The sequence below is a fragment of the Nicotiana tabacum genome, chromosome 11, assembly GCF_000715075.1.
Source record: "Nicotiana tabacum cultivar K326 chromosome 11, ASM71507v2, whole genome shotgun sequence".
Classification (NCBI taxonomy): domain Eukaryota; kingdom Viridiplantae; phylum Streptophyta; class Magnoliopsida; order Solanales; family Solanaceae; genus Nicotiana; species Nicotiana tabacum.
Genome location: NC_134090.1, coordinates 175,593,439 through 175,609,499, shown reverse-complemented (window position 1 = coordinate 175,609,499; position 16,061 = coordinate 175,593,439).

Below are 16,061 nucleotides of genomic sequence, written 5' to 3'. Positions count from 1 at the left end.
GAAGAGAGACTCAAGTCCAATAAGATCCTGAGTTACTCGACAATTAAGGCAACAACTCAGGTCATTCAGAGCGGCACGGGAGGTGCGCTCGGAATGAAAAGGAGAGAAGAGGTCACGACAATAGAGGCAAGCAATTGGTCCAGATCTAGAGGTCCTTCCCCTCGTTACCAATCCAGACCCCATCATCCAAACTACCCACACATTCCAAATTACCCTCCACAACCCTACTACCCACTACAAGAACAACACTTCTCCATCCATCAAGCCCAGACATATACCCAACCTCCGGCTCGCCCACAATGGCGCGCGCCAGCTCCCCACAATACATAACCACCTCCACATAATACCTACCCACCACCACAAAACACCTATCCACCTCCAAGAGCCTACATGAACCCTCCAGCGACGGGCTTCAGGGGAAATCCGTCTTCTAGAAATGAAAGACTGCAGAGGCAAAGAACCTTTACTGAGTTGGAAGAAACCTATACTGCCTTGTTCCACAAATTAAGGCAGTTGGGTTTATTAAATCCTATTGAGCCTAGGTTGCCAAATCCCTTACCCAAAATATGGATCACTCGGTAAGATGTGAATATTGTTCGGGAGCTCCCGGACATGATACTGAGAAATGTTGGAGGCTGAAACATGCGATACAAGATCTTATTGATACCAACAAGATCAAGGTATAGGCACCAGAGGCACCCAACATTAACCAGAACCCATTGCCATCGCACCACGAAGCCCACATGATCGATCTTGTGCACGAAGGAGGGGAGCCAAAGAAACCCTCACAGACAGTGATGATGATCCGTGCCACTCCGAAAGAAAAATTTACCGGTGGGGAAGCAGAGGTACAGTTGAAGGGGGAAGATGTCAAGCCAGTGGTGATATTAGGGAAGAATCCATCCACCGCTACAAAGAAACCAGATCCAGCCAAGTTGGTAGTATCGGGAGCATCATCTGCACCCATAGTTGTTGTGAAAGGGGTCTACATGGAACCGGTCATCATAAAGCCGGTAGTCCAATTGCCAGTGATTGATAGCAAGCCTGTGCCTTGGAAGTATGAAAAGGCAGTGGTAATATACAAGGGAAAGCAAGTGGAGGAGGATAGTTGTGAGGCGCAGGGACTGACTCGATCGGGACGGTGTTTTACTCCCGTGGAGTTGAGAAGGTCCAACCCAACAGTAACAAAGAAACCCGTGTCAGAAGAAGAGGCAGAGGAATTTCTAAAAAAGATGAAAGTGCAGGATTATTCCGTTGTCGAACAATTGAAGAAAACACCGGCCAAGATCTCGTTGTTATCACTATAGATCCATTCGGACGAGCATCGCCGGGCCCTGATGAAGATACTAAATGAATCTCATGTTCCCAAAAAAATTTCAGTGAACCACCTTGAAACGATTGCCAACAAAATTTTTGAGGTAAACAGGGTAACGTTCTCTGATGACAACTTGCCATTGGAGGGCACGGAACATAATAAAGCTCTCTACTTGACTGTCAAATGTGAAGATTCGGCAGTTACTCGGGCATTGGTGGATAACGGTTCAAGTGCCAATATTTGTCCATTATCCACACTGAACCAGTTAAAGATTGACCATGACAGAATCCACAAGAACAGCGTTTGTGTGCGAGGGTTTGACGAAAGTGGAACAGACACCGTGGGGGATACTATACTCGAGTTGACCATCGACCCGGTCGAGTTTACTATGGAGTTCCAGGTATTGGATGTCGCGGTATCTTATAACCTTTTGTTGGGATGACCGTGGATCCACGCGGCCAAAGCAGTGCCATCCACATTGCATCAAATGGTCAAGTTTGAACGGGACAGACATGATGTCGTACTGCATGGGGAAGACACTGCGTGCACCATGGGAGGTGCCATTGTGCCATTCATAAAACCCAACGATGACAAACGTCCCTGGGTTTATCAGATTTTTGATGCAGTGTCAGCAAACAAGATTCCCTAGGGTAAAAGCATTCCACACCCAGGATAGCTTCCGCAACCGTCATGATAGTTTCGGAGATGCTAAGTAATGGGTTCGTGCCAGGAAAAGGTCTGGGAGCTGAGCTCCAGGGAATTGTTCAACCTGTCTCTTTGCCCAAGAATTTAGAGACTTTCGGATTGGGATTCAAACCAACTGCAGTAGATATAAAGCGAGCTCGGAAAATGAAGAAGAAAGTTTGGGTTCTTCCCAAGCCAGTTCCGCGTCTCTCTAGATCTTTTGTTAGAGCAGGTGTCACAAGGTCGTCAGTACCGAAAATTTGTGGACCGTTGATTGGGCCAGATGGAGATTTGGATGAGGGCTTAGAAAGAATGTTCGCAGATGTCAACACAATAGAAGCTGGAGAGGGTTCTAGTAAGGCAGACATACAGTTTATGGGGCCTAGGGCCAATGTCAACAATTGGACAGCTACTCCTCTTCCTACTCGGAGGGAGTCCTGGTAGTTGGCTCTGATTTTCCTTTTGTTTTCTGGATTATTCCAAGGTTGTAATCCAGATTCCTTTTTATTTCTATTACTGCTCAACAAAGTGTGAAACCTTGTTATCCCATAATTCAATAAAACGAAAAAGTTTCTTCTTTATTCCTTATTTTATATGTTATGTTTTAATTTTGTTTCCTTCGTTTCTTTTTCTGAACAGTTCTTTTCATACTGGTTCTAACGACATGACATGCACAATGGATCTTCAACCTATTCTAAAAGATCAATCTGATTTCGAACTAACTATACAAGAGGTCAATTATGATAATGAATCGGAATACGATGAGGATGAAGCCTTCGAGGAGATAAACAGGGAGTTAAGCCAGTTTGAAGAAAAATCCAAGCCCAACTTAAATAACATAGAAGCCATCAATTTAGGGGATGTAGGCGATATCAGGGAAACTAAAATAAGCATCCACGTTGCACCAAATATCAGGGAGGAATTGATCAAAGCACTTATTGAATTCAAAGATGTTTTTGCATGGTCATATGATGACATGCCGGGGTTAAGCACGGATTTAGTAGTTCATAAATTAACTACCGACCCGGTATGCCCTCCCGTCAAGTAGAAATTGAGGAAGTTCAAAACGGATATGAGTGTGAAGATTAAAGAAGAAGTAACCAAGTAGCTGCAAGCAAAGGTTATTCGTGTCACTCGATATCCTGATTGGTTGGCTAATGTGGTGTCGGTGCTGAAGAAAGATGGGAAGATCAGGGTGTGTGTCGATTACCGTAATCTGAACAGGGCGAGTCCAAAGGACAACTTTCCTTTACCCAACATCCATATCTTGATCGACAATTGTACCGGACATGAGATTGGATCTTTTGTAGATTGCTATACTGGGTATCATCAGATTCTGATGGATGAGGAAGATGCGGAAAAGACGGCATTCATTATGCCATGAGGAACTTATTGCTACCGGGTAATGCCATTTGGTTTGAAAAATGCTGGGGCAACATACATGAGAGCGATGACCACTGTGTTTCATGACATGATCCACAAAGAAATTTAGGTGTACGTGGACGATGTGATCATAAAATCCAAGCATCAGGAAAATCACGTAGCAGACTTAAAGAAGTTTTTTCAAAGACTTCGAAGGTATGATATTAAGCTCAACCCGGCCAAATGTGCATTTGGTGTTCCATTTGGGAAGCTTTTGGGATTCATCGTCAGTCGGCGAGGTATTGAGTTGGACCCGTCAAAGATCAAATCTATCCAAGATTTGTCACCGCCGAAGAACAAGACAGAAGTAATGAGTCTGTTGGGAAGGTTGAACTACATCACTAGATTTATTGCTCAACTCACAGCAACTTGTGAACCCATCTTTCGACTACTGAAGAAAGATGCTACGATAGAATGGACGACAGAATGTCAGGAGGCATTTGACCAGATCAAAGGATATTTATCAAATCCACCTGTGTTGGTTCCACCTGAGCCGGGGAGACCATTAATCCTTTATCTAATGGTCCTGGAGAATTCGTTTGGCTGCGTGTTGGGGCAACACGACATCACAGGAAGGAAAGAGCAAGCCATCTATTATCTCAGCAAGAAGTTCACAGTCTATGAGGTTAAGTACACTCAACTTGAGAAGACATGTTGTGCTCTAACCTGGGTAGCACAGAAGTTTAAGCATTATCTGTCGTCATATACTACTTACCTTATTTCACGCCTGGATCCATTGAAGTATATTTTTCAGAAGCCTATGCCCACAGGAAGATTGGCAAAATGGCAGATATTACTCATAGAGTTCGACATTGTCTATGTGACAAGGACGACCATGAAAGCCCAAGCATTGGCCGATCACTTGGCTGAGAATCCTATTGATGAAGAATACGTGCCTTTGAGGACGTATTTTCCAGATGAAGAAGTGATGCATATAGAGGAGTTAGAACCGACTGAGGAACCAGGGTGGAAGCTTTTCTTCGATAGGGCTGCGAATGCGAAAGGAGTTGGAATAGGAGCGGTACTTATTTCTGAAACAGGACATCACTATCATGTTACAGCTCATCTACGTTTCTATTATACCAACAACATGGCTGAGTATGAGGCATGCATTCTAGGCTTACGTTTAGCTGCGGACATGGATGTCCAGGACTTCTTGGTCTTGGGAGACTCGGATCTTCTGGTACATCAGATCCAGGGTGAATGGGAAATACGGGATTTAAAGCTTATACCATATCGGCAATGCTTGCACGACCTGAGCAAGCGATTTCGATCAGTGGAGTTCAGACACATCCCAAGAATTCACAATGAGGTTGTCGATGCTTTGGCAACTTTAGCATCAATGTTGCACCATCCAGACAAGATCTATGTTGACCCGTTGCATATTCAGGTTCGTGATCAACATGCTTATTGCAACATTATAGAGGAAGAAATGGATGGCGAACCATGGTTTTATGATGTCAAGGAATACCTCAGGATGGGGATATATCCGGAGCAGGCAACCGGAGAACAAAAGAGAGCCATTAGACGATTGGCAAATGGATTTTTCCTCAGTGGAGGAGTATTGTACAAAAGAACCCCAGATATGGGATTATTGAGATGTATAGACGCGGGTCAAGCCACGGTAGTGATGACAGAGATACATGCGGGAGTCTGTGGGCCCCATATGAGCGGATATGTATTGGCAAAGAAGATTCTGCGAGCAGGATATTATTGGCTCACCATGGAGCATGATTGTATCAGTTTCGTGCGAAAATACCATCAGTGTCAGATACACGGAGATATGATTCATTCTCCACCAACGGAATTTCACACAATGTCAACACCATGGCCATTTGTGGCATGGGGCATGGATGTCATTGGGCCTATTGAGCCGGCAACTTCAAACGGTCACAGGTTCATTATGGTAACCATCGATTATTTCACCAAATAGGTGGAGGCTAAGACTTTCAAGTCAGTGACCAAAAAGGCGGTGGTGGATTTTGTCCATTCGCATATCATCTGTAGATTTGGGATCCCGAAAGTGATCATCATGGACAACGGTGCTAATCTTAACAGCAGTTTGATGAAAGGAGTATGTCAACAGTTCAAGATTACACATCGTAATTCCACCCCGTATCGTCCCAAGGCGAATGGTGCAGTTGAGGCAGCCAACAAGAACATAAAAAAGATTTTGAGGAAGATGATAGAAGGGTCTAGACAGTGGCATGAAAAGCTACCGTTTGCATTGTTGGGTTATCGCACTACTATTCGTACATCAGTAGGTGCCACTCCTTATTCGTTGGTATACGGAACTGAAGCAGTGATACCAGCAGAAGTTGAAATTTCATCCCTTTGGATTGTCGCTGAGGCCGGTATTGATGATGATGAATGGGTCAAAGCCCGATTGGAGCAGTTGAGCTTAATTGATGAAAAATGATTGGCAGCAGTATGCCATGGCCAGTTATATCAGAAGAGAATGGCAAGAGCATACAATAAGAAGGTGCGCCCTAGGAAATTTGAAGTAGGACAACAAGTATTGAAACGGATCCTCCCACATCAGATTGAGGCAAAAGGAAAGTTCGCCACGAATTGGCAAGGGTCGTATGCTGTGACAAGAGTATTATCAAACGGCGCTTTACGTCTGACAGATGTCGAAGGAAGATGCATCGACATAGCTATCAATTCTGATGCAGTCAAGAGATATTATGTGTAATTTCTTTTGTTGTTTATTTGTTTGTTTGTACTTGGTACTTATCGGATAATGAAATGACGGAGGCAATTCTATATTCTATCCAAATACTTTTAACCTTTGCTTTACCCCTTTGAGCCTTACTTATCCTTTTATACCCCTCTCTTGGAATTATTAATGAAAAAGAAAAATGTAAAAGAGAAAAGAAGGAAAATAATAACAAAAAAAGGAAGGTCGCAAGAAAAACAAAGGAATCAAGTGAACTACGTTCGACCTGATTCCTCAAAGAGGATACGTAGGCACCTCACGACTCGGTCATAATGTAACAAAAATCAAAAATTCCCCAAGCAAGAAAACTGGGGCAGAAGTTATGTTTTTAAATTTTGAAAAAAAAAGGGTTTGATTCCAAGAGTTGTAATGTTTTACCCATCAAAGTTATTTTGAATTTTTTATATCCTTTTATTTTAAGCCCCACATAAAACCCATATTGATGTCCAAAAAAGACCTCCCAATCAGTATCTGAGAGGTGCCAAGACAGGCAAATGAAAGCCGAGAATAACACGCCGGTCCCCGACCGAATGAGGATCATGAGCTGAAAGAATTGATAGCCATAAGAATTCCCAGCAAAGATAATCTTACCAGCAACATTCCAATCCCCAGTTGAGAAAATAAGATGAGAGAGTCTTATCGGTGAAAACCTTCACAGGCACCATAAGACGACGTAGGCTGAGAGAAGCAAAATGATAGAGTCTTATCGGTGAAAACCATCACAGGCACCATAAGGCGACGTAAGCTGAGAGAAGCAAAATGAGAGAGACTTATCGGTGAAAACCTTCACAGGCTCCATAAGACGACGTAAGCTGAGAGAAGCAAAATGAGAGAGTCTTATCGGTGAAAACCTTCACAGGCACCATAAGGCGACGGGAACTGAGAGAAATGAGAGATTCTTATTAGTGAAAACCCCGCGAAGGGCATTATGAGGCGACAAGATAGATTGGCGGAAAGGATCCGCATTTTGCGAAGTGGTGGGCACCTATTCATCCCCAGCAAGTGAAGACATCAGAAAGATTGATCGACACAAATAGACTGGGTTGATGAATCCGGAATGCACGACATGATAGTTGGAATCGGTTATACCACCCAGATAAGTTCATTTCTTTTCTTTTCCCCAGCATTTGTTCAGAAAGATTTTCTCTTTTTCCATCTTTTTATTTCTTTATTTAAAAGACTTTTTCCAGAAATTTATTTTTGAGAAAGGTCTTTCAGAGCTTACTACCAGTTGCCAAATGGTACAACACAAAATGTGAAGAGGACAGACCAGAGACAAGGCAATAAGACAAAAGACTTTGATTGCAAGGCCGAATAATATTGGTCTAAAATGGCAAGGAAAGTACGGGGAAGAACCGGAAAAACAACATGTTGAGGAAATTGTGGGCCAAGTTCCAAGAGGATCCCCAGCAGACCCCGACCGATTGTCGACCAAGTTCCGAGGTGGTCGGACAATACAGAATGGGAAAGGAAGAAAGGAAAATCCATCTTCAGCAAAATGACCCCCAACAAGTTTTGAGACACAAAACGGGGAAGAGATAAATGGAAAAGCCATCCTCAGCAGAATGTTATCCCTAGCAATAACGTCATCCCCAACAAGTTTTGGGAACGTCAAACAGGAATAAGGGGAAGGGAACAATCATCCCCCATCAGGAGTGACATGACTACTCGCCATATTTTAATAACTAACTAAATTTTCTTTGATTTGAATAGGAAAAATAAAGTGTTGATGATGACCGAAAGACACGCCATAAGAAAGATCGCCAGAACTGGGGCAAAAAATTTTCTACCACAGATGGAAATTTTCTCGGAGATTCGAGGAAACAAATTCAAGTTATTATTTAGCAATTAGGCGCCCACCTGTATAACAAGGGAATACATTTCATGTCTTTAGCAATTAGGCGCCCACCTATATAACAAGAGAATACATTTCATGTCTTTACCAATTAGGCGTCCACCTGTATAACAAGGGAATACATTTCATGTCTTTACCAATTAGGCGCCCACCTGTATAACAAGGGAATACATTTCATGTATTTACCATTAGGAGCTCACCTGTATAACAAGGGAATACATTTCATGTCTTCACCATTAGGCACCCACCTGTATAACAAGGGAATACTTTTCATGTCTTTAGTAATTAGGCGCCTACCTGTATAACAAGGGAATATTTTTCAATCTTTACCAATTAGGCGCCCACCTGTATAACAAGGGAATACTTTCATGTCTCTAGCAATTAGGCGCCCGCCTGTATAACAAGGGAATGCATTTTATGTCTTTAGTAATTAGGCGCCCACCTGTCATGTCTTTAGCAATTAGGCGCCCACCTGTATAACAAGGGAATATATTTCATGTCTTTACCATAGGCGCCCACCTGTATAACAAGGGAATATATTTCATGTCTTTACCATTAGGCGTCCACCTGTATAACAAGGGAATACTTTCATGTCTTAGCATTAGGCGCCCACCTGTATAACAAGGAAATACATTTCATGTCTTTACCATTAGGCGCCCACCTGTATAACAAGGGAATACATTTCATGTCTTTACCATTAGGCACCCACTTGTATAACAAGGGAATACATTTCATGTCTTTACCAATTAGGCGTCCACCTGTATAACAAGGGAATACATTTCATGTCTTTACCAATTAGGCGCCCACCTGTATAACAAGGGAATACATTTTATGTCTTTACCATTAGGCGCTCACCTGTATAACAAGGGAATGCATTTCATGTCTTTACCAATTAGGCGCCCACCTGTATAACAAGGGAATACATTTCATATCTTTACCATTAGGCGCCCACCTGTATAACAAGGAAATACATTTCATGTCTTTAGCAATTAGGCGCCCACCTGTATAACAAGGGAATACATTTCATGTCTTTACCATTAGGCGTATAACAAGGGAATACATTTCATGTCTTTAGCAATTAGGCGCCCACCTGTATAACAAGGGAATACATTTCATGTCTTTAACAATTAGGCGCCCACCTGTATAACGAGGGAATATTTTACAGTCTTTACATTTGAGGTCTTGAAATCCGTAACCCACTAGAAGGCAGAAGGTTACAACAAAAGATCCACAGCATAATGCAGGAAGCTGCATCCTCAAGCGGACAGAACAAAAAGATGCAAACTGGTGTTCAGGAAATCAAGAGGCCGGTGTCATCCCCGTCAGTTCTCGGAAGAAAGAAGCACCGGAATAGACCCAAGCCGACAAGAAAGCAAGGCATCAAGAACAAATGGAATATAGATGAGATCTTGTAATTCGTAGTCTAGCCTAGCTTCTTGATTTTTCTTTTAATCATGGTGTAATAAGGAGATCGGTAAGTAGTTAACAACATGCATCAGCAGTAACAACAAAATTGCAGTCCTATGGTAGTCCCAGTTACCAAAACATCCCGAACAACATTAACTTGATTCCCCTTTAGCCAGGAATATGTAGGAAACCTTCTAAGTAGAGGTTCGATTAAATCTTTCAAAAATGCTTCACACGGAGTACCCAAACGGGCAAAAAATCGCTCGTATCCGCTCACTTTATCTTTGCACGAAAACTCTTTGTGTTTTCGGGCAAAGAGGGGCAGCTGTGAGCACGTGATTTTTGCCCTATATGAGAATTACTCCCAAAAAATTCAAAATAAAACAATTTTCCTTTATGTGCAATGTTGGAATTTTTGTAGCACTTTTGGATAATTATTTGTATTTTTGCCTGTGCATGTTAATGTGTTAAATTAATAATCAAAAATATATATATAAAAATATGTCGCATTTGCATTTGATATTTAATTAAGTTTGTTTTACAAAATGAAAAAAATCATAAAAATAATGTACGCTGCATTTTTAGCATTTAACGTCCAAATTGTGCAAATTTATCGTTAATTGCTATTTAAATGTGCGATAATTGTCGCTAGGAATTAATTAGTATTTTTGATAAGTCAATTTAGTTTATAACTTAATTTAGAATTTTTAGTTTTATTAATTAGGAAGTAAAAGAAAAGAGAGCAAAAAATACAAAGGAAATCGGAATTGGGCCTCTTCTTCAATTTTGAACCACAGGCCCAAATATACCCAACCTTCCCCTACGACCCGGTCCATTTCAAACCGGGTCGACCCAGTCCATAACCCAAAAGATCCAACAACCCTATCTTTCATTTCACAAAACAAAAAAAAAACTAAACCTAATTAAGCTCCAAGCTACCCGCCACCCTCCCTCTTCTTCTTCTCCAAAAGCCTAGCAGCCATGGCTGCCCCCCCTCGTTGCTTCACCACCATCACCTCCGGCAACCATGGCTGCCTACCGCTGCTTCGTCATCTTCTTCGGCACGCAGCAAACCAGTCCAAAACGAGCTTCACCTCCGGCGACTATGGATGTCTCCCCCGCGACTGCCTTCGAACCAACACCTCCCCCTCGTTGCCTCACCACTGTCACGTCCAGCAGCTCGACCAGTCCATCGTCGACGACCATCCTCGCACCATGGACGACCCAGCTCTCCAGTCGCTTCTGTTGGTTCTGCCACGTTGCCATGGATAACCACCAAACGACACACCTGAACAGACGACCACCAGCTCCTCCATCGACGGACTGCCCAGCATGTTCAGCAGTAGCAACTACTACTGCTTCACCACGTCCATGGCTGCTCTACTACTTTGTCTTCTTCATCGCACATCACCCTCACGTATCGTCCTCAATAGACGAGATCTTCCAGTCACGAGTCATCCGTTCATGGTCGTCTTCGTCGTCGAATTATTTTGGTGCGATAATGGTCTCCGGGCAGATTTGTTTTCGTTCGAGTTCATCATCGTTCCGATCCGGTACACGACTGTAATACTAGTTATTGCAAGCTAAAAATGTGAAAGCATGAATACATATGAAGAATGGAACTTTGAAATTTTAATTTAGCTTTTTCCTTGTTTCTTTTACTGATTGTATTTAGGCTATTTCAGGTATTATTATTTTATAAATTTCTATCGCTTTGCATAACTAGGCATCTTATAGTGATGTACTAAATAGTACTCTGTTTTAGTTCGGTTATTAGGTAGTATATGTTTAAGCATGCTCCTTACCGTCAAACTGTTTAATAATTGGAATAAGAGGAAAATAACATAAGTTGGTCTTTAGTGAATCGGCTTGGCAAAACGGGTTAATTCACTAGCTATGAAGGTTTTAATATTGTCAAAAGTAGGTTAATCGTGAACAGGTAGCTAAATTTATTTAAGGCGTGATTTGAGTTCAAACATGACTAGATAATGTCTAAGTTTAGTAAACTTTCTAATGAGCTTTAGTAATTATGGTTAAATCTAGTTTCAAATGGTTGTGAAAAATTAATTCCAATAGTTTTTTATATATAAAAATGCGAGCTTCAATCTAGCTATATTTGATTTCTTTTGAATATTAGTTGACGAATTTCTTATTTTATTTATAATTTCGAATTTTCCTTTTTTTTTTTAGTAAAATTCTTTCCATTAATATTTGTCTTAATCTAGCAATTAGTATGTTACGTTTTCTTAATTTTTTGAAAGCTCCTAATTAAGTAGGATTTTCTTTCTTTATTTTAAAGACTAATTTTAATAGAAAAAATGTAGTCATTTTAGAATTGTCCATTTAAAAATAAATGAGATGAGCCTCGCCTAGTAAAACGTATAGATTGCGGGGCACTCACAAATGTTTGTATTAATTACTTAGAACTCGGAATCGGCCGCTTAGCGAAATTCACGGCTTTTTCCAAAATAACCACGCGCTAGTCGTTTTAGGAACGCATTTTAATAATCTTACCTTCTTAAACTCGGGTGTGCATTTCATGCGACCAAAATCCAAATCCCAAAATATTGAATAAAATGTGTTCCGGATTGCAGGTGCATTTCATGTGACGCAATCCAAAGAAAGGTTTTAAACGATGTTCACATTGTTAAAAAAAATAAAAAAAAATTAATAATAATAAAAGCGGTTAAAAGTTAAAATTTGCACATAAGTTCATAATCGTATAAAACCAGATATTTAAGCCAAATATGATAGTGGAGCGACCGTGCTAGAACCACGGAACTTGGGAATGCCTAACACCTTCTCCCAGGTTAACAGAATTTCTTATCCGGATTTCTGGTTCGCGGACTGTTAACAGAGTCATTCTTTTCCTCGATTCGGGATTAAATCGGTGACTTGGGATACCATAAATCTCCCAAGTGGCGACTCTGAATTAAATAAATAAATCCCGTTTCGATTGTCCTTTAATTGGAAAAACTCCCTCTGCGCCCTTGCGGCGCGAGTAAAAAGGAGGTGTGACAAATACGAATCGCCTAATATTTTGCAGGGGACATAAAAAATGACCTAATGAATAATAGTCACGACTTCGACATGACTGATGTTTAGCTTAAAGTGTATATATTTATATGTATATCGCCTCATGTTTTACTTTTGTTTCGTGGATTTCGGATGTAAAATGTGTTAAATTATATTAATTTAATATAATTTATATGTAGGAATGATCCGGGAGAAATTGGGGGCGAAAGGTGCGAGATTAGAGCCAAAACGGACGAAAAGACAAAATGACATTTTTAGCGCCACAGGCAGCGCCCCACGCTACCTGTGGCGCCAGAGGCAGCACCCCATGCTACCTGTGGCCCCAGAGACAGTATACTCTAAATTACCAGCTTCAGGGACATCTCCTAGCGCTGGGCTGGGCATTGGTGGCGTGAATTTTGTCCAATTTTGCCTAGGACAAGGTTATTTCGGTCCTTGACCTACCCAACACGTATAAAAGAAAGACTAAGCATATTTTTAAAGGGGAGACGCTACTTTGAAGGGAGAATACACACGAGAAACATCTGGGAGCGAAGAGATCTTCGTTTTCTTCATCTTTTCTTAGCATTTTCAATTATCCAACACTTATGAATTTGTTTGATACTATCACGAGTGGCTAAACCCCATAATTCCGGGGTTGTGATTTAGCCATGAATATTGTTGTTTAACGTTGACTTAACATTTATTACAATTCACTAATATATGGTTGTTTCTTCAATTCTATGATTAATTGCTTAATTGTCTGGCCAGCAATTAGGTTCTATTTACTATCTATGTTATGCTTAGGAAAGCCATGTTTAGATTAGAGAAGAATTGAAGAGAGCACGATCATATCTCTTGGGGGGGGGGGATTTGTGGTTAGGATAGGAATATACCTAGTCATCGTGCTTAATTAAATATCGTAATCTTAATGCGTTCTTAATAGATTGATTCCATAGGAATATAGACGTTAATCTATTAGTACTTCGAAAGAAGGCTATGAGAGCAATTATCGATTAATTAACAAGTATGGGTGAATTGTATGAAAGGGAGAATTAACTAGAACACAATAGGATTGGTGAATCGATCACAACCCTGGAATATTTGTCTCTATTGAATACATAACAATCATTTTACTGCTTAATAATTTAGTTATTACTTAGAATTATAATTTAGTATAATCACATTCTTGAATTTGAATTTGGCTTGACTGAATAACAATCTTGAATTTAGTAGGTAGTTGATACAAGTCTCTGTGGGTTCGATACTCGACTTATCATTTTATTACTTGTACGATCACATATACTTGTGTGTGCGTTTAGGAGCAACAATGACCTTTCCTCATTTTTGGGATTTTAGGGTCAAATAACTGTAAATCAGGCCGATTTTTAAATTTTCGTATGTTATAGTCCACGTCATCTTCATGAATCCATGCTACAAGATCCGAATAACCTAAAATTTTGTGGGGCCATAAAAATGACCTAATGAACAATAGTCATGGCTTCGGCATGACCATTCCTCTTTTTTGGCATTTTACATAATATTAGAATTCGGGCCGATTTTTAAATTTTCGTATGCTATATTGGTATGAATCCGGGACAATAAAAATGACCTAATGAATAATATTCATGGCTTCCGCATTACCGTTTCTTGTTTTTAGGTATTTTGAGACCAAAAAACTGTAATTTGGGCCGATTTTCTAAATTTTCGTGAACTATAGTCCACGCCATCTGCATGAATCGGGCTACCGGATCCGGATCGTCTAAAATTTTGCGGGGTTATAAAAATGACCATGGCTTCGGCATGACAGTTTCTCATTTTTTGGGATATTAGGGTCAAAGAAATGGAATTCGGGACGATTTTTAAATTTTCGTGTGCTATAGTCCGCGCCATCTGCATGAATCCGGGATACCGAATCTGAATCACTTAAAATTATGCGGGCGATCAAAAATGACCTAATGAACAATAGTCGAGGATTAATCATGATTGTTCCTCACTTTTTGGCATCTTAGGGCCTAAAAACTGGAATTCAGGTCGATTTCCAAACTTTCACGCGCTATAGTCCATGTCATCTACATGAATCCGGGTTACCAGATCCGAATCGCCTAAAATTGTGTGGGGCCATAAAAATGACCTAATAATCAATAGTCATGGCTTCGGAATGACCGTTTGTCATTTATTTTTAGGATTTCAAGGCCACAATATTTAAATTTGGGTCGATTTTCAATTTTTCATGTGTTATAATCCACGCTATCTGCATGAATATGAGCTACCAGATTTGTATCTCCTAAAATTTTACGGGGCCATCAAAAAATACCAAATGAATAATAGGCTCCGCAAAGACCGTTCCTTATTTTTTGGAATTCTAGGGCCAAAATATTAGAATTCGGGCCGATTTATAAATTTTCGTGAGCTGCCATCTGCATGAATCCGGGCTACCGAATTTAAATTGCCTAAAATTTTACGGGGCCATAAAAATGACCTAATAAATAATAGTCATAGCTTCGGCATGACCGTTTCTTGGTTTTTGGCATTTTAGGGTCAAAAAACTAGAATTCAAGTCGATTTCTAAATTTCCGTGTGCATATTCTATGCCATTTGTATGAATTTGGGCTAACGGATACAAATCGCCTAAAATTTTGCGCTGTCATAGTAAATGACCTATTGAATAATGGTCATGGATTCTGCATGATAATTTCTCTCGTTTTGGCATTTTAGGGCAAAAAACTGTAATTTGGGCCGATTTTCATACTTTCGTGTGCTATAGTCCACACTATCTGCATGAATCCGGGCTACCAGATCTGAATCGCCTAAAATTTTGCGGGGCCATAAAAAAAGACCTAATAATCAATAGTCATAGTTTTGGCATGACAGTTTCTCATGTTTTTGGATTTTTGGGCCAAAAACTTGAATTCAGGCCGATTTTTAAATTTTCGTGTGTTATATAGTTCACGCCATCGGCATGAATCCGGACATCAGGATCCGAATCGCCTAAAATTTTGGCGGGCCATAAAAATGACTTAATGAATAATAGTCATGGCTTAGGCATGACCGTTCCTCGTTTTTAGTATTCTAGGGCCAAAAGCCTGTAATTCGTGCTGATTTCCAAGTTTCGTATATTATAGTATACGTCATCTACATGAATCTAGGCTAACGGATCCGAATCGCCTACAATTTTGTGGGGCCATAAAAAATGACTTAATGAATAATAGTCATGACTTCGATATGATCGTTCCTAATGTTTTGGTATTTTAGGGCCAAAAAACTTTAATTCAAACCGATTTTTAAATTTTTATGTGTTTTAGTCCACACCATCTGCATGAATCTGAGCTACCGGGTCAGAATCGTTTCAAACTTTACGAGGCCATAAAAAATGACCTACTGAACAATAGTCATGGCTTTGACATGATCGTTCCTCTTTTTTGGCATTTTAGGAACAAAAAACTGTAATTCGGGCTGATTTCCAAGTTTTCGTATACTATAGTCCACGCCATCTGCATTGAATCTAGGCTACCGAATTCGAATCGCCTAAAACTTTGTGGGGCTATAAAAAATGACCTAATGAATAATAGTCATGGCTTCGGCATGATCGTTCCTCATGTTTTGGTATTTTAGGGACAATTTTTTTTTTATTTTGACCGATT